Source organism: Triturus cristatus, chromosome 2_2 (genome assembly GCF_964204655.1).
Source record: "Triturus cristatus chromosome 2_2, aTriCri1.1, whole genome shotgun sequence".
In the NCBI taxonomy this organism is placed as follows: domain Eukaryota; kingdom Metazoa; phylum Chordata; class Amphibia; order Caudata; family Salamandridae; genus Triturus; species Triturus cristatus.
The window spans coordinates 169,894,555-169,919,512 of NC_140582.1; the positions used below are offsets into that span (position 1 = coordinate 169,894,555).

Genomic DNA, 24,958 nt, shown 5'->3' on the forward strand with positions numbered 1-24,958 from the left:
AAATTGTCATTGCCACTACTATACTCATTGGAAGCAAATGAACTTCTTGAGAGTATGTTTTCTTTTTGTGCCCACTAGCGTATTGATTACTTGCAACCTGTTGCTCAGAGTAAGAGTCTTCGGTGATGTAAATGTATATTGACCCTGAGAGAATTTGTTAATATTGATGTGTAATGTGTTAATTTTTGACTATATCAAGAATTCCTTATGTAGGGCCATTTCTTAATTGATCTCTTCCAGTTTTTTCTTGTAGGTTGTGATGTGGGTGGTTGTTTTATGATTAGCCTTACTGGCTAAAATCTACAGAAGTACAGCCAGCCTTGGCAATAAATACATTTGGGAGAACTTAGAATCAAAATTAGCCAATCCCGAGTGAGCTTCCTCGCTATTTGTGACTGATATTTTCAGAAGATAAGGTCATCCAAATAAAATGTGTGCTTTATTTGTTACTATCAGACACCCTAGTGCAGCACTAGACCTCAAATGCTTGGTCGTAATGGCTCTGTGCGGGCCTGCTTTTATCTGATTTCTCTTCAGTAGGGATAATGTTTCCTAGTTATCATTATGACTAATGCTATGTGATATTGTTTTGTTACTTAATAAAGATGCTGGCAATGAGATTAATGTTATCACTGATCATCATACCTAAAACCTTGATGTTCAGCCATGAAGGAGCACTATGGGATTGTAAGGGTGTGAAAATCAATCAACGTGGCCCTCCATGCAAGATGGAGTTGAGTCCCACTGAGATTCTAAGAGATCTTATTACTTGGATGTAAGAGCCCACACCCACCGAAGTCAGCAATGCTTCATCCTTGTGTCGTGCCTAGTGTGGGATGGGGTGAGCAGTTCCAAAGGGCTCCACGGGAGAGAGCTTTTAGTGGAAATTTGTTTCTTCACAGGCGAAAATGCACTGGTTTGACCCTGGATAGAATGGATAGGCATTCAAGAATAGCAGAAATTTCCTTGCGGTAGTCCAATTTAAAATAGTTTTCTCCAGTCAGTTCGGACTTAATGAGTTTTTATTGTCATTCTATCCATTATCACATTTTAGGTCAGCATGTTTCTGCCTAATACCACCTATACAGGTCGATTGCATTCATCAGGACCAAAGAAATATAATGGTTAATAGACAAGGGTGAGGGAACTGCAGCAGGTTAACAATCCCATTAATCAGATTCCTTTCAATGTGGTAGAACCCGTTTCTGTATGTGTCGCTTGTGTTCCTGCTGTATTGATGTTTGCGAAAGGTGGATGCTCTCAATGCTAAGCGTCCCTTGTTATACAGCAAATGGACTTTGCGCACATGATTCAGGTAACGTGGTTGTTCCAAATTTTACTCAAGGTTAGGCATCCATATCTTTTGTAAATATTTCTATATTTCCTAAGTTTTCTTTCTCTGAGGACTCTTTGCTTTGGTACAGCACTTCAGTGAATTATGTACTTTCCACAAAGGAACGTCTGAATGCTTTGCCCGTGTCCACTAATTAAACCTAAGAGCTGACCCCCACCCCCTCCCCTGCTGCAAATTGCCAGGCAAAGCCATTGAAATGCATTCTTCCAATCAGATGGTGGCATCACCAATGTCACCCAAGATTCCAGCTACTAAACACCAGCAATGTAAGAATTGTGATACCCTCATTGCTGTTTGATTTACACGTGACCTTGTGGGGCAGAAGGGGGGCAGGGGACGTCAGTGGTGAGGTGTCACAGTTTTTAGGTGAACAGCCATTTCTGCCAATGTTAGGAAAATCAATAAATAAGACACATAGCCTAACAATCCGAACGGTAACTGAGCACGGCGGCATCAATTTGTTCATTTTGCTTTACCATTTGAAAATGGTACTGTTCATGTAATATTTACAACTAGTATACACACATTTATCCTGTTTTAACATATTTTGAATTTCTGTATAATTAAAGATGTAAGCCAACAAGATAATCTATAACCAATAAAATGGTGGAAATATGCTCTTTACCCAATATCTGTTTGCTTTCATTGTTGGAAAGCCGCATTGGCATACAGTGCTATATAATTCTAAAAACAATGAATTCCACACAGAAGTTGTTTTCTATATAATCGTAGGAGGTTGATATTTGAAGTAATACCTCGATTTAAAAACATGACATTTTCAATTGTGGACGTTCAATGTACTGCTTATTTGGGAGATACAAGCTATTGTTGGGAACCTCTCCTCATATTAATTTTCATGCAAATGTCAAGATTGTTTTTATAATGCATGCTGATAAGATGTTTTGCAATTTTATGCTGCAATGGTCTTTCAGAACAAGCTTTAATACACTTGTGCTACTAATGCTCTACATGACACATCTTTTATGTTTATATCGCTTTTTATGGAGCACATGTTTATATTGCAACTTTCTGCTTTGCAGTATATTATTTTTATATATGCTCTTTTCATTGAAACAGAAAGTCAAGCAGATTTGTCGGTCATGAAAATAAATTGTCAACCTTTGTGTGGGCTTTTTCATAAACTGCATTTTGTAGTACACGTGTAGTAATATATCCATATTGTTTTGATTAAAATATTTTTCTGATCAATAATCTGACTTTTTCTGTGACGATGGTGTCAGTTACACAAGAACAATAGTAATCAATATCGGGAACCTTTGCCCAGTCTCCCAACTGCGCCCTGCTTTGCCTGAGGTAGAATTGAACTCACCTGACACAAGTTTTGGGGCATATTATCAAGAAACGGAGTTAAAATTATCGCCGCTTTAGTTGTGATGTCAACATGGGCTTCTATTGGAATTCTCCAGGGCATATTATCAAGCCCATTATCGCCGCTTTAGCTGTAGTTTTCTGCTTCTAAAGCGGCGATAATTTTAACTCTGTGCTTGAAAATATGCCCCTTTGTTATTACGGGCTGCAGGTAATTATGCTTGCAAATTTCCCTGTGATCAATGAAGGTAAAAGGTCTTGAGTGGAGGTGGGGGCTCCAAGCAGGAGATGGAGTGACGTGCACTGGACAGGGAGGGCTCTGGAAAGTGGAGAATAGTGAGTGGTTGAGGGTAGGGCTTCAGACAGGGAACCCAGCGGGGGCTTGTGCTTTGAGCAGTGCTGGAAGTGGGTTCGTGGATGACTGCTGAGTGATGGCGGTCTACATGCTCTACGTCCTGGCCATAAACTAAAGCGCAAAATTGGTGGGTTTTTTCCACTTTATAAGCTTTACTCTCGAGTACATTACACTATGTAGTAGAAACAATCTTCTTGAATTAGGCTGCAAATTAGCAAAGTTTAATCTATGTGACTCAGCAACTCTACACTGACATTTCAGCAGTTTCAAATGAGAATCTAACACAACATTTCAGATACTCTAACCAGCAGGTTCTAAAACCAGTGTAATTATCTATACATTTAAATGTAAACCTTGGTAACGTCTTGTTTTTGTTGCTGTTTGCCCTGCTGAAACCAGAGGGAGTTGCTGTAGCTTGTGATGTCCTGGTGTTAATACTGTAATTAACTAAGCAAAGTGTGCTGATAGTTGCACACTCCCTAGTTCACTCCCATTTCCTCACAAGGCACAAGGTGGAATATTATCAATGACGGCGTTAAAATTATCGCCGCTTTAGCGGCAGAAAACTGCCGCTAAAGCGGCGATAATGGGCTTGATAATATGCCGCAGAGAATTCCCATAGAAGCCCATGTTGACACCAGAACATGGGCTTCTATGGGAATTCTCAAGGGCATATTATCAAGCCCATTATCATCGGTTTTCTGCCGCTAAACCGGCGATAATTTTTAACGCTGTCCTTGATAATATACCCCCAACTTTGTTAACTTACTTGGAGCATAATTCTTATTTTGAAGGCACTGGGAGGAAATGAAAGTTCTAAATCTACCTTTTGTCCTGACTGCATATCAGTGGCCTTTGAACGGAGTGGGGGGAGGGGGTTGTGTGGGGAGTAAAAAAAAGTGAAAACTCCAGATGGTTCATTGTTAGCCTGAGGGGAGTGTACACACATCTTTTAATTTCTCTGTGACGGTGTACATATGTCAATAACAGTGTGTGCGTGTGTGTGTGTTTGTGTGGTATGTGTGTGCATGTGTGCGATAGAGAGACATAGGAGATTTTGTCTTGGCACGCTGAAAGAGAAAGAATTAAAACCACAAGACACAAACTATTATTGTTAAATAGCTGACAGTCAGTTCCAAGAAATAAGTATTGACAAAGGCAATGGGTTTTGCCTTTTGGCTTTTCCAATTCATACCTACTGTCTTTGCCAATGGTTTTTGACTATATGTTCCCACCATCAGAAAGAAAAAAAATGCAATGAGAAGGGGCAGAGTAGCAATGGAGGAGCGGGTGGAGGGGTAAGGTCGACACTGAATTGGGGGGGTGGATAGAGGAGCGAGGATCCAGACAAGGGTTCAACTGATGAGCTTGGAGAGAGGTGGCATTTGAAAAAAAACATCCTGGGAGAGATAGAGAAAGCAATGAACCAGATGAAGGTGAAGCATGAGCAACAGAGAGAGTTCATGAGACTGTGTGCGGATCTGAGGGGGGAAGCAGAACAAGCGAGTGAGAGTAAGAAAACACATTCTCTCCTATGAAGTGCTAAAAGCAGAAGATAAAGGATAGGGGAGAGGCAAACACAAGAAGATGAAGGAAAGAGATTAAATAACAAGCAAGCACATGAGAGTGACAAGAAAGCCAACCAACCAAAGGAAATGAGGAAATGGGGTGACCTAATGTATTGGTACTGTTCACAGTATGTCTTCAACAACAGAAAGCTAAAAGCTATCAGACCTAAAAATTATTTCAGTAAGAGGGGGTGGTCTGATTTTAGAACCTGCAACCCCAAAACAAACGGGCTGAATTTCTGTAGATCACTATTCACTTCCAGAATTAATCCAATCCTATAAAATCATGAAGAGTGCATTAAATAACCGAGGGAACGTGAAAAGATGCACAAATATTGGCAGCATCAATCTTGACCGTATTTGATTCCTGTTATTCTCTATTCACTACAGCTGACTGAAAAGGTGAGAAATGGCCTGAGCGCAATTTGCAAACCGAAAACAACATTTATCAACAATAGAAATTATAAATATTGCGCCTAAGTGCAAAGAATAGGAAAGTGCCTATATTAGCGAAACATAGTGTTACAAATAAAGAAGAAAGCTAGGTAGTCCATAGATGTGGTCCAAGATCTTAGCTTTATTCTTTGGTTAGGATCCACAACAAGTTCATGCTAGGCCTTAATCAGTGTCCAGCAATGCCCCACCAGGAGCAGCCTCCCTGCTGCTCAGCCCATCTCTCCAACTGATCTTTGCTTCCACTCAAACACACTCAACATTCCAATGACATCACACAGACTGAGCAGCAAGGCAAGGACAGCAACAGAGAAGATGCATCATTAACTTCCTAGATTATAACACATCCCCCCCTCATCAAATTTGTGAAAACAGGAACATGCAAGAACAATGTATTTTCATGCAATCTATAAAATTAGGAAAATGCAAGAACAAAGTACATTCACACAATTTGTAAGAATAGGAATATGCAAAAACAATGTACTTTCATGCAATTTGTGAAGATAGTAAAATGCAAGAACAAAGTACATTCAAGCAACAAGACTAAATAAATAAATTGTGCGATGATAAAAAGACACACATACCCATAAACCAATGAGCTTCAAGTATAACACGAAGCTTCAAAATATAACCTTGAAAAAGGGTAATCTTGCAACCCCTGACAGGAAAATCAAGATGACAAAAAGATAATAAGTTTCTACACGTGCGCTCCCATGACGCTCAGACCATCCAATCTCACCAGGTAACCTATTAAAGGGTACAACCAGACATGCGTCTGAGAAGACTCACAGTAGGAGTCTTCTAACGTGCATACTGACAACACGCAGACCAACACCTCACACGAGGTAACCGCTAACCCAAAGGTAAAACCAGACAGTTAAGTCTGAGAAGCCTCGACAAAGGTCTTCTAATGTGCGCACCCACCACGCACAGACCAACACTTCACACAAATAACCAACACTCATGGGTAAGACCAGACAGGTAAGTCTGAGAAGCCTAAGCAAGGACCTTCTTACGTGCGCACCCATAACACACAGACCGACACCTCACACGAGGCAACCACCAACACATGAGTAAAACCAGACAGGTACGTCTGAGAAGCCTAAAACAAAGGTCTTCTTACGTGCGCACCCATAACGCACAGACCGACACCTCACACGAGGCAACCACCAACACATGAGTAAAACCAGACAGGTACGTCTGAGAAGCCTAAAACAAAGGTCTTCTTACGTGCGCACCCATAACGCACAGACCAACACCTCACACGAGGTAACCACTAACTAAATGGTAAAAACCAGACAGGTAAGTCTGAGAAGTCTCTAGATAAAGAGTCTTCTAACGTGCGTACTCGTGACACACAGACCAACACCTTGCACAAGGCAAAGTTAATCTAAAAACATACACTAACAAAACCAGAGTCACACAAGACCAGAGACACACTACTCTCCTTCTCCTTCTTATTCATACAAACACACACAGGACCAGAAAGGTAACACAAACACCCCCCTCTTCTGCACCTATAATACTACAACAGCACACGCCTAACCCATATGCAAGTGAAACCAAACATAAAACGACGTTCACTTATCACTCCAATATTCCATTAAGAGAACATAGCAAGACTTCATACACATGAAAATAATTAACGGAAGTATAACATGGCCTTATACATGAAGCATAGCATAGACTTTGCATAAGAATAGTTAGTCAAAACAGTCAAAACCCCGGTGAGCGACTTCTCACCCGAGGCTTACAGGTGCTCTATGACAGCAAAACCAAAGAAATCCCTCAAAGTGACTTATGCGTTCCGTTTGGAACCCGTGGAAAAAAAACGCTGCAACTTCAAACAAAAAGGAAAACTTTCATGCCCCTTCGCGTCTTACTCAATATCCGCTCCTCTAAAGTGAATCTTGCATGCGGGCAAAGGAACAAGCATCGACAGCGCTCGTCAAAGAGGATCCATGGCAACCTCACAGTCCGCTACAAAACACTCTCCTTAACATCCTGCACGCGACTCTGCATTACCCCCGGAACCCAGAAATGGTGGCACGTAGATGACGGCGTGACGGGTGGCTCCCAGCACGTTGTTGCATGCAGGCTACGAACAGTGACCCCCTACGCGTCACAAAGAATCCATGGCAACCTGACTGAGAAGCAGGTACTGCTGCGCGCGCTATTAAGGGCACGAGCGTCGTTTTTAAACTTCAACGCCACAGCCAACCGATGCTAAAGTGACGCTTGAAAATGTTTAAAAGCAATATTGTAGAAATGTTCATAAATCCAGCACACCTCCTTTCAGATATCCGCCGGTTCCGTTTAGACACACTTCAGTTATATTCAGCAGCGGCACGTCGGCTCTCTTCTCCAAGCCCCACTCGTGAAACGATCATGCGCCAGACCGCCCAGACCGCAAATAGGCTCAAACAGGCTCCATTATAACCAAAAATAATTCCCCACTGGGAGACACATCCAAGGCTTTAAACTCAAAACTTGGCGCTTACTTCCACACGCAGGCAATTTACAGCTAAACGCCCACAGCGCCTCTCTTGGTGTGTAATCAAAATTAAGCTTGAGTCTTGGCCAACAGTATCTGATGTCCAGTGTCCTGCTCTTCCACAGCAGGCTACAGCAGGCCAAAACAAACAATGTAGCAGGAACTGGCACCTTAAGTTGTGGGCGACCGTTGACAGGGTCACTGGTGGGGCATTGGGGGTGCCAAGTTCCTTCAAATCCAGATGATTAACTTACTGAAAATTGATTTCTTCAGTTTTAATAGTCCAAACAGCACACAGGTTCTTAAGAAATGATTCCTTCACTTTTAAAAGTCCAATCAGCACGCAGGTTCTTCTAACTCGTCGCCAGTGTTACAAATAAAGAAGAAAGCTAGGTAGTCCATAGATGTGGTCCAAGATCTTAGCTTTATTCTTTGGTTAGGATCCACAACAAGTTCATGCTAGGCCTTAATCAGTGTCCAGCAATGCCCCACCAGGAGCAGCCTCCCTGCTGCTCAGCCCATCTCTCCAACTGATCTTTGCTTCCACTCAAACACACTCAACATTCCAATGACATCACACAGACTGAGCAGCAAGGCAAGGACAGCAACAGAGAAGATGCATCATTAACTTCCTAGATTATAACACATACCTCTTGCTGGAGAAATAAGAAACTGAATAATTAGAAGTCGCAGGACACCTTACATTCCTGGTGCTTCTCTGCAGGGTGTTGCATAGAAAAACATGCCAGGGAAATGGCACACTGGAAAAGATGCAGAAATGGATTTCCCGGTATTGTTTAGAACATTGTTCATTGCACTAATTATGGGAAATTAGAGTGTCACGCATCACCGCCCGGGCTATTCTTATAGGATTTTCAGTAGGTGTTCTGCAGGCAGACACTTCTCTCCAGCTTATGTCAGAGCTCTGCTTAAGCCGCTTTTTATCTGGTGCGTTTTTTAACTCGCCCTATTGAGTAATCTGTGCTACTGTACTCAAAGGTAATGGATCATGGTTTTACCGACATTCTGACACTTGGTGTACAAAACCTAATCCATATGTTTCTCAGTAACAAATTAAACTGCTTAACTCCTCTCAGCTGCAGGAGAAAAAGCTTCTCACACACTGCTCCATATATCAAGACGAGAGGAGGATTCACTACACCTGTCACTGTGGTAATTTGACTAACATGATTGCATTTGAACTTCCCTTTGTCATGTTTTGTCTGTTTTTTACGTGGGTTCGAAGATAATGGATTTAGCTTCAGGAATTGATTTTTATTTGACGTTTATAGTAACTGTGTCTGCCACTTGCAATTTGCAAGTTACATAAAGGAGAGATGTGTCCTGGACACTTCTTGAATAAGGTGAACATTTCATTCACCATTTCCCCTATTTCATATTGAAATTTAGGGACACTTCTAGTCTGTTATATGTATTTGTTTTTAAATAATGAGGTAAAAAAGCGTTGGTATTCAAATACATACACCATAATATAGTCTTACTTTCATCGATGAGTTTTATGCTACAAACGAGGTTAAACCAGAACCTCCAGAAAGTGTAAAATATCTTTAGGAGCACCAGTGCTTTACTTTCAGGATCTTTGCTTCTGGCCAAACCTGCCAATTGGGTCATAATCTGAAGGCACTATTGTTTAAGCATGACTTTGTAAGTAAGATCAGATGCACCTCAAATGCTAATAAAAAATCACATATGTATCAACCGTCCCTGGAGCCAGCCGCGGTCGCTGAAGGTAAGAGCGGTAGGGCCGGCTCAGGGGCGGTGGGGGATTTTGAGAGACGACCCCAAGGGAGAATTAAATAAATAATTAATTTCCCCTCGTGGTAGTCTCTCGAAGTCCCCCTCAGCTGGCCCCACCGCTCTTACCTGCAGCGGTCGCGGCTGCCTGTAGCTTGTCACTGTGATGCCTGTAGAAAGGTAGTAGCGAATTAAATTTCATTTGATAATCTTCATCATGCCATCTATGCAATAAACTATCTGAAAGTATCTGCAAAGCCTATCTGACCAGGGTACTAATCCTTTTAACAGATAGCCAGATTCCAAATAGAGAGATATGTTGTATTAGCGACATTAGCTTACCTTCATATTAGTAACACAAATATTTTAGAATTGGATTTACAGAGATTCAGAGGGATTTCCCTTTTGATGCAGTGGACACAAGTCAAAAAAATCAGACAATTTGCAAACATTTAAGACAATAGGAAGAATTAAAATACGAAGTATGCAAAAGAGGCACTACTGAATCCTGATTATTGCTGTATTTTATAATTCAAACAGCAGCCAGAGAGCCGCTCCCCTTCCCTGACACACTAGCTATGCTAAGAGCACATGGTGTCTACAAATCAGGGGGACGTTTTGAAGCTGTATTGCAATGGAGACTGGTAAATCTGTATTCCTTTTCTTGCTATGAATATTTCTCAGGACATTGATTGAAGTATTCCACATTTTGTTATACACATCAATATATCTGATAGGCTACTAGCTCTCTCACGTTCTGATGGAGTTGGATGTCAGTGATTAGACACAGTCTGCTCCACCTACTACCAGGTTACTCACATAAATGTCTTTTAGGAGTCGCCAGGGGTTGCTGCTATGACCCATGCCATGCCCTTTGTGACCCTGGCACTGCCTTTGAAAACCCTAGCATCATCAGTGGCAAAATCAGTGGCAGAAGCAACTGGTCCTTATGGACGTCGGTGGGGGCTTCACACACCTCGTTTTTTTGGCAATTTGTTATTATACTAATAGTGAATAATATCACACGAGTAGGCAGCCGAGGTAAGGAAAAAAATGCTTTTGAATGTAGGTATGTTGTGTGCATGCTTGCAGTTTTGAGTGTGTTTATGTAAGAGATAGTGTGTATGTGTGTATGTGTGTTCATGTGTAGGCAGAGCGCGTGTGCCTGTGTGAGTGTGTGTGTATGTTTGAATGCCTGTGTATGTATAAGCAGATGTATGTGTGAGTGAAAGTTAAGGTCAAGGGGCTGTACTGGGCGCCAAAAGCAGCTGTGGCAAAAATGTTCAAGCCAAGCCTCCTTCCATTCTCTTATTAACATTAAAACTAACTCTCTCCCTCTCCCTCTCCCTCTCCCCCTCCCCCTCCCACTCCCCCTCACCCTACCTCTCCTTCTCCCCCTCCCACTCCCCCTCACACTACCTCTCCCTCTCCCTCTCCCCCTCCCCCTCCCACTCCCCCTCACCCTACCTCTCCCTCTCCCCCTCCCACTCCCCCTCACCCTACCTCTCCCTCTCCCCCTCCCCCTCCCACTCCCCCTCACCCTACCTCTCCCTCTCCCCCTCCCACTCCCCCCCACCCCCGCTCTGCGGCAAAGCCCCACTGCCACCCGGACGGCCCCAGGCCCCAAGCCCCCAGCCCTTCCCCCAGCAAAGCCCCTCCGAGGTCCGGGGCCTACTCACCTCACCGTGCCGCTCTCAGAGGTGAGTCCGCAACGTGCTGCCGCCGCCGAACTGCAGAGGCGCGGGAGCTGCAGGAGGGACTGCCGTGGGCTCCAAACTCCATCAGGCTGCTGCGCGCCTCCTCCCCCACCCGCGCACAAACGGTGCGCGCCAGGCCCGCCCTCGCACAAGTGACGTCACGAGCCTCAGCAGAAACTCTTCGGGCACCGTCTGCAAAGACCCGGAGGCCGCCAAATCCCTGCCAGGGGCCGCCACGAATGTATTGTATCCGATTTCTCGTGGCGGCCCCTGGGGTTTGGCGGCCCTGTGCAGGTGCACAGCTTGCACATGCCTAAGGCCGGCCCTGCCCTCACCCTACCTCTCCCTCTCCCCCTCCAACTCCCCCTCACCCTACCTCTCCCTCTCCCTCTCCCCCTCCCCCTCCCACTCCCCTTCACCCTACCTCTCCCTCTCCCTCTCCCCCTACCCCTCCCACTCCCCCTCACCCTACCTCTCCCTCTCCCTCTCCCCCTCCCACTCCCCCTCACCCTACCTCTCCCTCTCCCTCTCCCCCTCCCACTCCCCCTCACCCTACCTCTCCCTCTCTCTCTCTCTCTCTCTCTCTCTCCATTTCTCCCTCTCTCTTGAGAGAGCCTGGCTGGCTTCACAAATCTTTGCTGTAAGGTACTCCAGAGGTGAGATTGAAAGGGTCATCCAATGTAGGGAAAAACAGTTGTCTTTATCCCTTCCTGTCTTTCTAAGAATCACCAGCAATAAGCAACCTAGAATGCTTCTTTTTTGTTGATGTCTGCTTGGATTTACGGACCTAGTGGAACATCATTCACCGTTTGCCCCCTTTAAACCTCAGCTCCACAGAATTCCTTGACTCTTAGCTTTAGATGACCACAAATAGGAGGAGACGCAGGTGTGACTGAAATGGATTAAACAGAGAAAGCCTGAATGAGAAGGGTGCCACAGCTCATATGTAGGATCACATTTGAAATGCCGAGGCTAGTGTAAGTGTGAATTTCTCAAACGTTAAAATGCGCACTGTGCACTGTAATGACAGATTGCATGTAGAACTGGATTAGCTAGGGCTATATGGACAAGTGCAAAAATGACATAGAGTGCAAAGTGTATGCTGCACAACATACAGAAAGCCAAAATAGGGAACCACACGTTTTCAAAACAGATAACCTGATTTTCATGGTCTTTTTGAGAAGTGGGATGATAAAGATTTAAGAGCAGAAGGAAAGAAGGGGCACATTTCAGAAGACGAATGACCTGTATTTTTCACCATGCAAATGAACAAATATGGTGGGCTTTGACTGTAGGTATAAATCTCAGCTGTGTTATCAGGCACATTACTGTTTTCTGTATAGCCTTTCTCTTTAGAAGGTCAGCAGCAACTCTATATGTACAGATTGGAAAACTCCCAGCTCCAAAAGAAAAGTAATGTATATACACGTTGGCCTCATTGATCATTACTGAACACGCTTTAGGTGCCAAGGGAAAAAAGAGAGATGTAAAGAGGTTGTTGCAGTTGTACAAGCATAGGGGCATATCAGCAACAGACGGCGATAAATATCGCAAAGCGCGCTTAGCGCTTTTATATTTATCGCCGCCTATTGCTGTAATTTATCGCCCGGATAACGCGTTATTAACAACGCGTTACTCCAGGACGATAAATTTTACATCAAAAGGGGCGTTATGTGGGAATATCGCTGTTAAACCAGCGATATTCCCACAGCGATAGAAGAAACATTGATGATAGGGAGATGTGGATTCAGCCTCTGAATCCACCTCCCATGTTATAGATAGGGTAGTCATGAAAAATAGCAGACTTAAAATACTGGCGATAACAGCGGTTAACGCTGTATTTTACATCGCTATGGGTGTCCTGGGCCGTATTGTAAATACGGAGTAGGGCAGTTAGAGATAATTTTCCCTTAGTTTTTGCAGGGAACGCCTACTTTGCATCTCATTAGAGATGCAAAGCGAGGCGTGAACTAAACAGGAGCTGATTCAAGGAAACACGCAATAGCGTGTCCTTGTAAATAGTGCGATATAATTATCGCCGCTTTTCGTCCAAAAACGGACGCTAAAGCGGCGATAATTACATCGCCAGCCCTTGTTGATATGCCCCATAGTCCCTAAAAACATAATGACCCAATTTACGGTTGGACGTTTAATTACTGCTAATATTTTGTTTTTTGGGTGCTAGATGGCTGCAAAAAGGAACCTCAAAGTCAATTAGTGCAGCCAAGAAAGTTACATTCATGCACGGAAAGGAAATCATTGCCAATATAATGTTTGATAATATAAAAATGAAGCTATGTATTTGCAGAGGCAGCCACATTCAGTGAGATATGTCACAGTATTTTAACCCTTCGCTGCAGCGGGAATTCCGCCGCAGCGCTGGGGGGGGTTTGGGGGCAGCGCGGTGGCGCGGTGCTCATGACGGAACCACTCCGTCATGAGCCACGGTTGAGCTGTGCTCATGACGGAGTGGTTCCGTCATGACTCCGCCCACTGCGCTAATCGCCCGCACAGGCGGGGAATTAGCGCCGCGTGGGCGGCGCGGCCGCCAACGGCCGCAGCATGACAGAACCACTCCGTCATGAGCACATGGCGACCGTGGCTCATGACGGAGTGGTTCCGTCATGAGCAGGGGAGGGGTTAAACCAAACAAAAACATATCTGGGGTTGCTTTCTTTTCCCTGCAGATGTGACTTGGTCTCGACTTCGGGCTAGAATGTCCATGTTTATTAGAGGCCAGCTTATTTACAAATGGTGGATCCAAGTCTGTAGTGGCATATGGAATAAAACCATTAACGTAATTAAATGCAGCCCAGAGAAGTTACCCTGAGAGATATTAATTGAACCATTAAATCCCAAATGTTCTGTTCTTCCGAAAGAGATTAAACACGCTGTAGATCATCATGGGTGGCACTACTAACTCACTGGACAGAAAATCTTAGAAAAACATCTTGCGGAATCAGATATAATTTACGACACATAAAAAAACAGCCATAAAGTAAGAACTCGCTATTGAGAAATAAATGAAACACCAAACTGAAAAGATTAGCTATTTTGCTAACCAAGAAAAACGAAATTACAAAGCATACCCCTATTAATAATCTATGGAATTGTAGATGACCACTGCATGATGGACACCTTTCAAGTTTCTTCGCTGGTTTTAATCTTAAGGTTATGTTTCCATAACAAAGGTTTACAATTCTCAGGGCATATATACTGTGTCAGGTTAAAGCAGGATAAAACATGTGCTTGCCCAGCAGATCTGAGATGATGACTGTCATAAAATGCACTCCATAAAGAATCAAGTGACTTTACAAAAATTATAGTGATATTTGAAGTGACCTAACTCAACATCTGACACTGAGGGCCAGGTTTACTAACATTTCACACACTGCAGTGTAGCAAGGCGCTAAAGGGAGGGAGCAGAAATGCACATTTCTGCTCTCTCAGAGCACTGGCTGACTTCAGGCAGCCTATTACCAACACAGACACCCTTGCCTTGCACTAGGTGCAAGGGTGCCTGCATTGCAAGGAGAAATATTTTTGTGCGGTAAGCGATTCCTTCCTGCACAAAAATAATCTCTCAGGGCATTTTCGTTTGTGTGCTGTAAATTACAGCACATATGGAAATAGGAAATAACTAGGAGAAAAAAAGATGTTTCTCCTCGTTACACCATGCTCTGGAAGGAGTAGCGATTTCATGCAATCTCCGGTTTACAAACCTTTGTAAATATGGGATTGTGTGAAATCCATGGGGGTATGCATGGGAGTGCCCATGTTCCACCCATGGAACGCCTCCCAGAATTAAATGTAACGCAATGTAGCATAAGACACACCTTGGGTTGCTTTGTAAATTTCTGCTAGCATTTGTGTCATGGATGCACCGCAAAAGTGGTGCAACCATCAAGCAAAATGTTAGTAAATCCAGCCCTTATTCTATAACAGGAAGAGATATTATTACCTTTGCCCATTAATGGAAGGTCAATGTAATGTTTATTTTTAAAATCAATTGTGCCCTCAATCATTGTAAATGTATTCATGGAAATTTGAATTTGTAATGTGATGGTTGTCCCTGTAGGGTTCTGAAGGCTGAGCAGCACATTGTTCATAGCCAAACTATGAAACAGGTGAGTTTTTAACATTTTTCAGAAAGGATACAGGTTGGAGCAGAGGCATTCTACAGAATAAACGCATTGTTGGGGTAGCTTCTTGCATCAGCCCTAAATGTAACAATTCACTTTTGTGCACGAGTATTTTCCCCTGTGATCTGAGTTCCCCTCTTGCCCCTTTCAAAGCAGCACATAAAAAACACAAAAACAGGACCCTTTACAGTTGAGTCCGCTCCATTTTATATTGTATTTTATATTATTCACTATTAGTGTAATGAAAAATGGATATTAGAAAAGAAATGCGGAGCTGCCCCTTTGTTCCTGGGACTGATTTTCCACCTTGGGTTCCCGGCGTCCAAAAAGGCAGTACCAGGGGTCGCAAGGAGCAAGCCAGTGGTTGCAAATGCGACACCTGGCTACCCCTAAATGACATCCATGATATGCGCAACCAACCATGTGGAAAAACTAGGAAAAGATTAAGCCCTGCTTACTTCTAGAGATCATTCATGAGCTGAATCAAGGAGGCTGATAAACAATCACAAGAAGCAACACATGATAGCAATTGTACTCCTTAATTATCTTAAAATGACAACTTTGCTGTCAAGCTTTTGATCACGCTATTGAAGCAATAAAGGGGCTGTCCCTCAGTGACTATTTGTATACAAATGCAGTTTGCTTGCTTCTTAATTCAGAATTGATTGCTGTTGCTAATTGTTACATGCAGGGTGGGTCGCGAAGTCTGGCAGCACATAAACCACTAGCGACAGTGAAAAGGAATGCAACCCCACTCTACCTTCCCTCGACAACGTTCAGACCAAAAATAAGCCAATGTGGAATCCATTGTTCCCCAATTTATACTAATGTTCAAGATGATTGACAGAAGACTGAATATTGATATTGAGAAAATAATATTTTCACTTTTTGGGTCCATAGATTGATTAAAAAAACAATATAATATAGGAAACTCTCATTGGTTCTGCCTCTACCCAGCTTCCATCACAAAGTGAACACCTCTTGGTACTCAGGATTTCAGGTCCACGGCAGTCAGGTTAGCCAGTCTGATTCACAAAAACAATGAAAATAAATCTCGCAAGTGTACTTTTTGATTTGAACTAAATGTTCCCCTAACATAGAACAATTAAAATATTTTTCACTGTGGAAAATCCTCGTCTGCACACTCCCACCAATTTGGTTTGACATTTACCTTCCCACCCATGACCGCCTTTAACAGGAATAAATTTGGCGTGTATTTCGGATGGGAAACTGCTTGGAAAGGTATGTGCATTTCTCAGATGTTTATCTCCTTTTGCATGTGCACCTAGAGCAGAGGTCTTCAAACTTTTTGACGCTGAGACCACCATGTCAAAAACCTTTACGTGTAAGGACCCCCTACTGACAAAAAATTCTAGAACTTGGTACTCCTCTTCATTGACACCTATCAACAACAATAAACACCCCCAATTACCACAACAAATCATTTTTACAGTGGGGAAATAAATTAAACTGTGCTTAGCAAACCAAAGCTCAGTAAGCGTGGGGGCATAGTTAAAGGTGTGGCTAAAAACAAAGGGCCTCATTTATGAGGAATTGGTGTAGGGCAGCACCGCAAGTCTTCTTGCAGCGCTCCCCTATGCCAATGTAAAAGGGCAGGAATGCAACTTATTTATGAAATATGGTGCATTCCTGTCCTTTCCTCTTGCTTTGGTGCACAAATTGCTGCCTAGCAGCTATGTAGGCAGGATAGTTTTGGTGCAGGAAGGGGAGCCTTCCTTCGCAAAAACAATCCCAAGTGCGGTTTTCTTCTTTCCATGTGTGCTGCAGAATGCAGCACACATGGAAAGAGGAAATAATGTGGAGAAATTAAAACATATCTCCTCGTTACGCCTGCTATGGGGAGGAGTAAGGTTTTGTCACTGCCCCAAGTTTGTATGGTTTTGTAAATTTGGAGCAGCGCCATCATTTATGGGTGTTGCGTGGGAACACCCATAGCAATACCCATGGAATGCCTACTTGACATAGAGTAAAGCAACGTAGCGACTTGCGCTGCTTTTTCTAACTCCATATGTATGAGCCCATGAAAAGCCAAGCAGAGCGACTTTGCGCCTCCTCATAGATATGATTGACACCCTTGTGCCACCGGAGCTTCCAAAAAAGTGATGCTCCGGCTGCGCAAGCCTCTCATAAATCACCCACAAAATATTTTGTTAGTTCTTTAGATCTTTCACCATCACCTACATATAAAATAATGGGTAGCTTAATTGAAAAATAGATTTTAAAAAGTTGTTACTCAGTGGGAAATGCACTGTAGTATATTATGAAAACTCTATTGGTTAATGCACTGCAGAGGTCTGTGTGTAGCCAGAGAGCCACATAATTAAATTTGATTGGTGCAGTGGAGAATAGTGACTTGTGTATTTTTAGTGCTACGAGGTCACAGCGTGTGACAGAAAGCACTGTGAATGTGTAAGTCATTATTTTATGCTTGCATTACACACATTAAAAGATAGACTGCTACAAACTGTGCAAATAACATTAGGATAAAATGGAGCTTCCAAAATGTAGATTTTAGTATTACATGACCATAAGTAGTGCAATTTTATTTTTGCATAACTGTCCCTTCAACACCTCCTCAGGGCTGTTTAAATACAATTATGATTAAACGTAGGCACTTCACAGCCCAGTTGTTAACTGTTTGTACTAGCACTAAACAAAAACAAATCATTGCCATCACAGTGCTTGGAGTGATTAAAGCAATTAAAGCCAGAACTGCTCCAAAGCACCCTTTACTTTTGCAGATTAACTCATAACGCATGTTTGCATTTCATCCAGGAAAGCAGGCACCCTGGCTGGAAGGGTTGTTTTACCTGTTACCCAGCCTCTTCATTTCACAGCACAGAAGACTCAATTAACTTCAGCTGAAGCATTTTAATGAGCGGGATGAAGCATCCCAGACAGTTGTCATTTTCCAAAAGGTAGAGTACATGTTTTTGATTCCAGGCAGAAAGGAGGCCTGAAAATGCTGACCCCATTTCCAAGACGCCAGGGCCCCCCTAGGGGTAGCACCCCACAGATTGAAGACCTCTGACCTAGAGTCACCCAAGTAAAGAGGAATACTGCCACATAGTTTTACAGCAAAATTATGTAATATTACATGGGCCCAGTCTTTTAATCGCAAAAAAATAAATAAATGCAGTGGTTACAGAGTACAAGGCTATTTGTTCATGATTCCACTTCATGGCTCTTTCTTTTACCACCGTACTCTCCCTGTCACTTTACCTCACTATTGCAGGTTCAACCCTGCTTCCTTAGTGTATCACTGGTCTACTTTTCTTACATCCATGTGCTTTCTCCCTTTAACTTCCTTTTTTGGTCTGTGCCATATTTTGATGATGAAAAATAAGTCCTGGTCGCCAGATATGAGTGCCAGTAATTACCACCTGCAACCATATGTTCGAAGTAAGCGCAGCATAGGTGCAAATCTCATTTTACGAAAAAAGTTCTGTTTTGTGAAGACATTATTAAATGTACTTTACCTTTGTGAATGCGACGACCTGAGCACTTATGTTAAACTTTAGTACAACAAATCGTTTAGCGAATTGGCTCCGAATCACTACTTCACCACAAGAGACTTAAAAAATATATATATATTTATGCCACCTGACCTTATGCTTAGAAAATATATTAAACCACTAAAATCTAAACAAGGTTTATTTTGCACAGCAATTATTTAAAATCACACTCGGCTAGAAATACTCTATGCTGCACTTTCACTATTATTCATATCGCTGTCAAAGGACATCAAATGCTAGGCACTTGTGAAAGATGATTTGACTTGGTTTCCAGGTTTCCTTTATGAAAACCATAAATAATGCTAAGGAAATAAGCATGCAGGAACATAGTTTAGTCATTGAGATTTGGGGAGTGTGAATCTCAATTTCCAAACATTAAAAGCACTGGAAAGCATGGTGAAAATGTGAGATCACTAAGGGTTGGGATGGACTGCTCCCATGAGGAGCAGGGTCGGTAGGGATTTGCATTAAGTGGGCCTCTGGGTAAAATTTCAAGTTTGGCAGAAAGACTACTCCATCACAAAGGTGACAGAAAATGCTGTAAGCCAAACTTGATGTCAACCAGTCTGATCTTCAGCCGGGCAGAACACGAGTTTTATGCAGATAGAGTTAAATATACTCTGACAGTGTAAAACTGCCTCCAATGGCCCAACGAAGTAGGGACCATCGAAGGTAAGAAATCCGACTGTGTGCCCTATTTGGAGTGGATAATTTGATGACTTATTTTCAAACTGGCCATTACTGCCAGGTATATCGTTGTGGCGAGAAACAGTTAAAAAACATGAAAAATAACATCCAAACCAATAGGAAATATCTCTGATGGTGTGGGGTGATTCGTTTTTTATTTCTCTAAAACAAACTCCAGGCCTTAGAAGTTTGTTTTAGAGAAAAAGTATTTTGGAAAAGTCTGACGGCCAGCCATCATGTTTGATGGAGTGCCCACCAGACGTTTCCTACATTGATGGGTACCACCATGACAACGGATGGCTCTTAATATCGTGGACAGAATAAAAACAGGGTGGCTGGTGTAAAGTCCTCTACCAATTTGTGTGCCTGTATTCCGTCCACCAAACCCTAAATCAAGTCCTCTTTCAGTGTGCGAAAAACAAGAATTTGGAATGGTATCCTGAGCGTTTGCTTGTGGTTAGACTATTTGCAAGCATTTATCCCAGTAAAATGCCTGGAAATCTGGCACAGCTTTCCAAGCCTAATACTGCCAATGTTTGTGAATTCTAAAAAGTGGAAAATTTGCATCCATTCAAAGAAAACTTACATGGGTGCAGACTTACTACTTTTTTGGTAAACCCATCACTCTATATATTTAAGTTACTGATCCCCCAAAAAATAACAGGTTAAACCTTGTAGTGAAATCAGACCGATGAGAGAACCAAAACAGAAATCGCAGGCGTGACTCAGAGCCTTTATTTACTTGGGGGCTATCACACTCCAAACACACCCCCTGAAGCCCCTGGCTGCATATTTATTGTGGTTTCCAAAATTCATACTTTTGACCATAATGCTTTTTTTCAGTTTTCTGTAATTTAGAAGGTTGTCAGATTTTGCTGGTAAGTAGAGTTGGGATAAAACAATTTGCAAGCTAAGAACATACTCTTAGTAATTAACAGGCAGTTGCTGAAATTTTAATCAGGCTCAACGGTTTGTGAAATCTGCATACGCTACCCATGTGCAGTGCTAACACAATATGCATAGTCAATTACCCTTAAACAAGGCATTAAAGGCAGCAAATTTGCTTAATGGATGTATGTTTATGGTATTTGTATAGAGCAAACCTAGCCAAATGCAGCAGAGCATAAATTGCTGCGGGTTACCATCTGGTTCCAGTTATTAACAATGCACTTGATTCTATTTCCACAATTATATTTACTTTCCTCTTTTGACATCTGCTGTTATGTGAATCTTACAAATATGCATGACCCTCTTCTCTTCTGCTGGTCAAATGAAGTTCATCATATATGGCAGACTCCGAAAAACCCATGAGCGAGCTGAAAACAGTAGTCAACCATATGATAAATAGGGAACAGGACTTTCCTAAAGAATATATGTATTGCAAAAAGCAATTCACATATCTCCATCATGTGTAGGATCAACCAAAAGCAATATTTGTCTGCTATTATAAATAAATGAGACCAAAGTTTATAAAACTTTGTTATGGTGGGTTCATGCTGGTGGGACTGATTCAGTGGCAGTGTTGTAAAAACTACAGACAGGACTAAAGATCTGGTAAAGGACCCTAATCTCAAGTGAAAGGCCCTAATCTGCGCCCATCACCCTCACTGATTGCCCCATGAGCAGTGTCCTCAATACTAAAAACAAGCACTGGTAAAGCCAATAAGTCTAATCTTTTCAAAAAGAACAATATTTGTCCTGCATCACCAAAAAAAGAAAGGACAAAAGGTATGATGACACAGCCGCTTCTGGTAATCATGTCATTCCCTAGGTACGTATGCATCACCTCACAAGTCTGCCTAAAGCATTTATTTTGTATTTGCTGGTCCAATATGATAGACGCCACTTGGATAATTAAACCAAAAAAAACATAAGTCCTGAAAATGTAGTTGCGCAAAACCGTGTCTTGGAATGCTAAACAGCAAATGTCCGCTGCTGAGCCCTCCAAAAATATAAAATTAAAACGTTTTATTGAAAGGTCTGCGAGGGGTTGTTAGAAATGGAGGAGTGGAGCAGGGAAGCAAGGGGAGTGGGTGGGAGCAATGGTGGTGCTTGAGTCTGTACCTTGGTAAGAAAAAAATAATTTGAAAAAACAGGGATCAATGGGAAAATCAATGAATGAGCTAGTGGGGACGTGGGAGCAACACAAAATGCATGTGGGGTGGGTGTTTGGAGAAGGCATCAGACAAAGGATACTCGTACACTCTCATGGAGTGTTGAAAGAAAAAGAGAAGTAGTACCCTATATGTGAATATTGGAGATATATAAGTCATCCAATCAAAAGGCAAGAATGACACATGCACCAACCAATGGAAAGATGTGTGGTGGCTCTAAGCTCACTGTACAGTTTTAGAAGAGGTGCACAAGAATTCTTTTGCAAACAGCCAGCTAAAAGCTACATGTAGGTGCAACCTAAGTGCAGTCCTTTTTGTTGAATAAATACTAACACATTGAGATGGATCAAGCACTGCACAGAAACAAAGAGCTGTAGCTCCTCCTTTGCTCTATATATACTTGCAACTGGCTGCAAACCCTTCAGAGGGTGCTGGAGACACTGTGACAGAGAAACCATCACCAGGGCCATTAAGGTCCTCTCGGGTGCTGGGGCATGGTACACTGAAACAAACACTTGCATCTGACATCTTGTTGCACTGTAAGTGTCTTTGCAACCCCCTTACCCCCCTAGAGGGTGTGACTGACAAATCCTTGATGCATCCTGAGACCATCTGCCCCCCTTTCTAATGGGAACGCCAGGGGCATATTAAAGGTTCCTGTCGTCTGGGTGTTGCATAGTTATCATATCCCTCAAGGGCATTGGACACATCCACTGGCCTCTATAATATGGTGCTGGCCCTTGGAAAAAGGTTTTCTTTGATTTTCATGGAATAATAATCTCCTGGATACAGGGTAAAATCCTGTCTATCATGCACAGGCACTAACATATCACCTGCAACATTTGTGATCTGCTTTGTAAAGTTAAAGTGCCATAGAGTATGGAAACTGGTTGAAAATACTAGGGGTAGTTTAATAAAGTTACTTCATGTATATTGTACCTCAGAAATCAGTACAAACTACAAAAGAAAGTTGCTGCAAGCAAACGTTTAAGGATTTCCTACAACAAGCTTCTAAGATTTCTCTAGAACCAGCACCAGCTTTGGCAAGCAAACTAATGCTAGGCAAGACCATGGTAGGGTTATACCCTTCCCTAAGTGGAAATAGTTTGTCCTGTTGACATGCCGCAAATTCACTGTTTACCCACGTGCTTCACTGCTTGACTTCCAAGTCATTTATATGCATGCTCCTCACATGCAAGGAACACTCACGTTCTACTCATGAGATGATACAACCTGAATCAGAGCTTACAAATGTGCTAAAAATCAGACTCAACTAATCAACCTATTAGTTTTAGGTACTTTATAAAGCATTGGCATGTCCAGTTATTGCTATATTAGGGCAGTCACACACAGATGAGTATATGTAGAGGTTAATCAAAGTTTTTGGAGCAATAAACGTAGAAGTAGTGAAAAGCACATATGCTCTACAGCATCTAAGATTTTGATGGACTGTAGTGCGAGGATCCAAGATGGTGTCACATGGGAGGAGTAGCTGTAGATTGGGTAGGACTTATTGGGCAGTTGCAATCTAGGTGTGCAGTGGTATTGCTGCCATGTAAATGTGTGTGTCATTGCTCATCTGTAGATGAGGTTATGCATGGTTGTAAGATGGCTCTTACCTGCTTACTATGTTCATTGCGTTCGGCTAATCCTGGGCTTTTGCCGGCCACCGTGAGTGGCATTTATTTTTTGCAGAAGAAGCTTGGGCTAATGGGTGAGTCATGCTTAGGGCTTCCACGAATCTTTGTACTGCAGATGTTGGATCCTGACATGAGCTTCAATTTATCCACAGAGTAATAGATAGTACCACTGGGGCAGAAACTAATACAACTCCTTCAAGATCTCCCAAAAGAAGAAACAAAAACTAAATCTACAATTTAAATAAAGTCCCTAATGTTAGGATTGCAAATGAGAATACATTTATGTAGTTCAGACACATAAACCATATATTGATAAGGAGAGTGTATGCATTTTAGCAGTGTGAGCAGTGGACTTCCTGTTTTTCTAGAGCATTTAATCAGTTTTATTTTCGTTTTTTTATCATAATGTAGTGAAAAAGTAAACTCTTCATAAATAGGTTAAAACTGTTATTTTCATGTAAAATGGAACATCAGTAGGCCTGGGTGAAATGTAAATTACACCAGCAACATTTTCATAATTTTGAACCTTTTGCATTATGTTTGTTATGTGAAATCCCTAAATTTACGTCCTTCTGCCACTGCACGTAATTAAGTGCAGTTCACTGTAGGCGTATTTGATGCTAAAGGTGCCACAAGAACAGAACGTGAGCAACTTTTGCTTGAAGTGCTTTAGTGTAAAAGCATCCTTGTTCCCAAAATTTACGTCATGACGCATTTTACATGAAAATAGATACAAAATTACAGATTTCATATAAATTACAAATACAAATTAACCGAATTTCACACTTAAATGTCTGAGGACAAGAAAATAACACCTAGATGATCTCCAAGTGTATTATTCATCATATATACAGTCATCATATGTGTCCTGGCACAGTACCAAGAGAAATATGAGGTCAAAAGTTTTAGAGATTCATTTGTTGTCCCAAATTTCTGTAGTATATTGAATATGCTGGCCAAGATTCGTGTTTTAAAAATATACTGCTGGTATCCCCTGACCTGGCGAGGTGTATCAGTACCATTTTGGGGGAATATCCACATACGAAAAATGTACATAAAATTAAATTTAGATGAACTAGTTTATATAGTCAGAAGGTGTGATTGAAATCTGACATGGAACTAAACTCTTTGGGACCTGCATTGAAAAACCCTGAATAAATCCACAGTGCTATATAAAGCCAAAGGGCCCGATTCACAAAGGTAATCTTAGGTTTAGGTCTACGTTTACTACCTATTGGTATTCAAAAAGGTGAGTTACTACTAATCAAAATGCTACTAGTCATTTTGCAAGTAGTAACTTTACTACTAGATAGTAAATACATTTTTATTTGATTTAGACCTCTACTGAGGTCAGCAATAAAAAAAAGATAAAAGTGCATTTTAAATTTCCATAATAAAACCAATCACAATGTATCTTCTTTTAAAAACAAAAACATTTTGCTACTAGTAGCTTTACTACTAGTAAGTGTATTAGAAGTAAAGTTACTAAATTACCTTTATGAATACCAGAAAGTAGTAAACTTAGACTTAAGTAGTAAACCTAGACATAAGTAGGGGTGGGCGGAATTTGCGAAAGTGACTTTCACAAATTATCGCGAAAATGGTAAAAATCTCCGCAAACACGTGGAAATATTGCGAAGATGCTGAAGTTTTTTTCCCGCCCGTTCGCGGTATTTTCTGTGTGGTCGCGGCTCGACAACCTACCCATGCGGTTGCTCGCGGGCGCGGCCATCTTGTTTTCACTCTTCTCGCGGTGCATGATCACGAGAAGAAAGACGTGATCGCGCGACCAATGACATTACTGCGGGCGCGAACTGTCGCGAGACAGCGCAAG

General features: G+C 42.1%; 1 protein-coding gene across 1 annotated transcript in view; it reads left to right on the forward strand.

Moving 5' to 3' along the window:
• GRID2 (glutamate ionotropic receptor delta type subunit 2) overlaps positions 1 to 24,958 on the forward strand; it is a 2,613,212-nt gene that overhangs the window by 261,615 nt on the left and 2,326,639 nt on the right. The window lies entirely within an intron of this gene.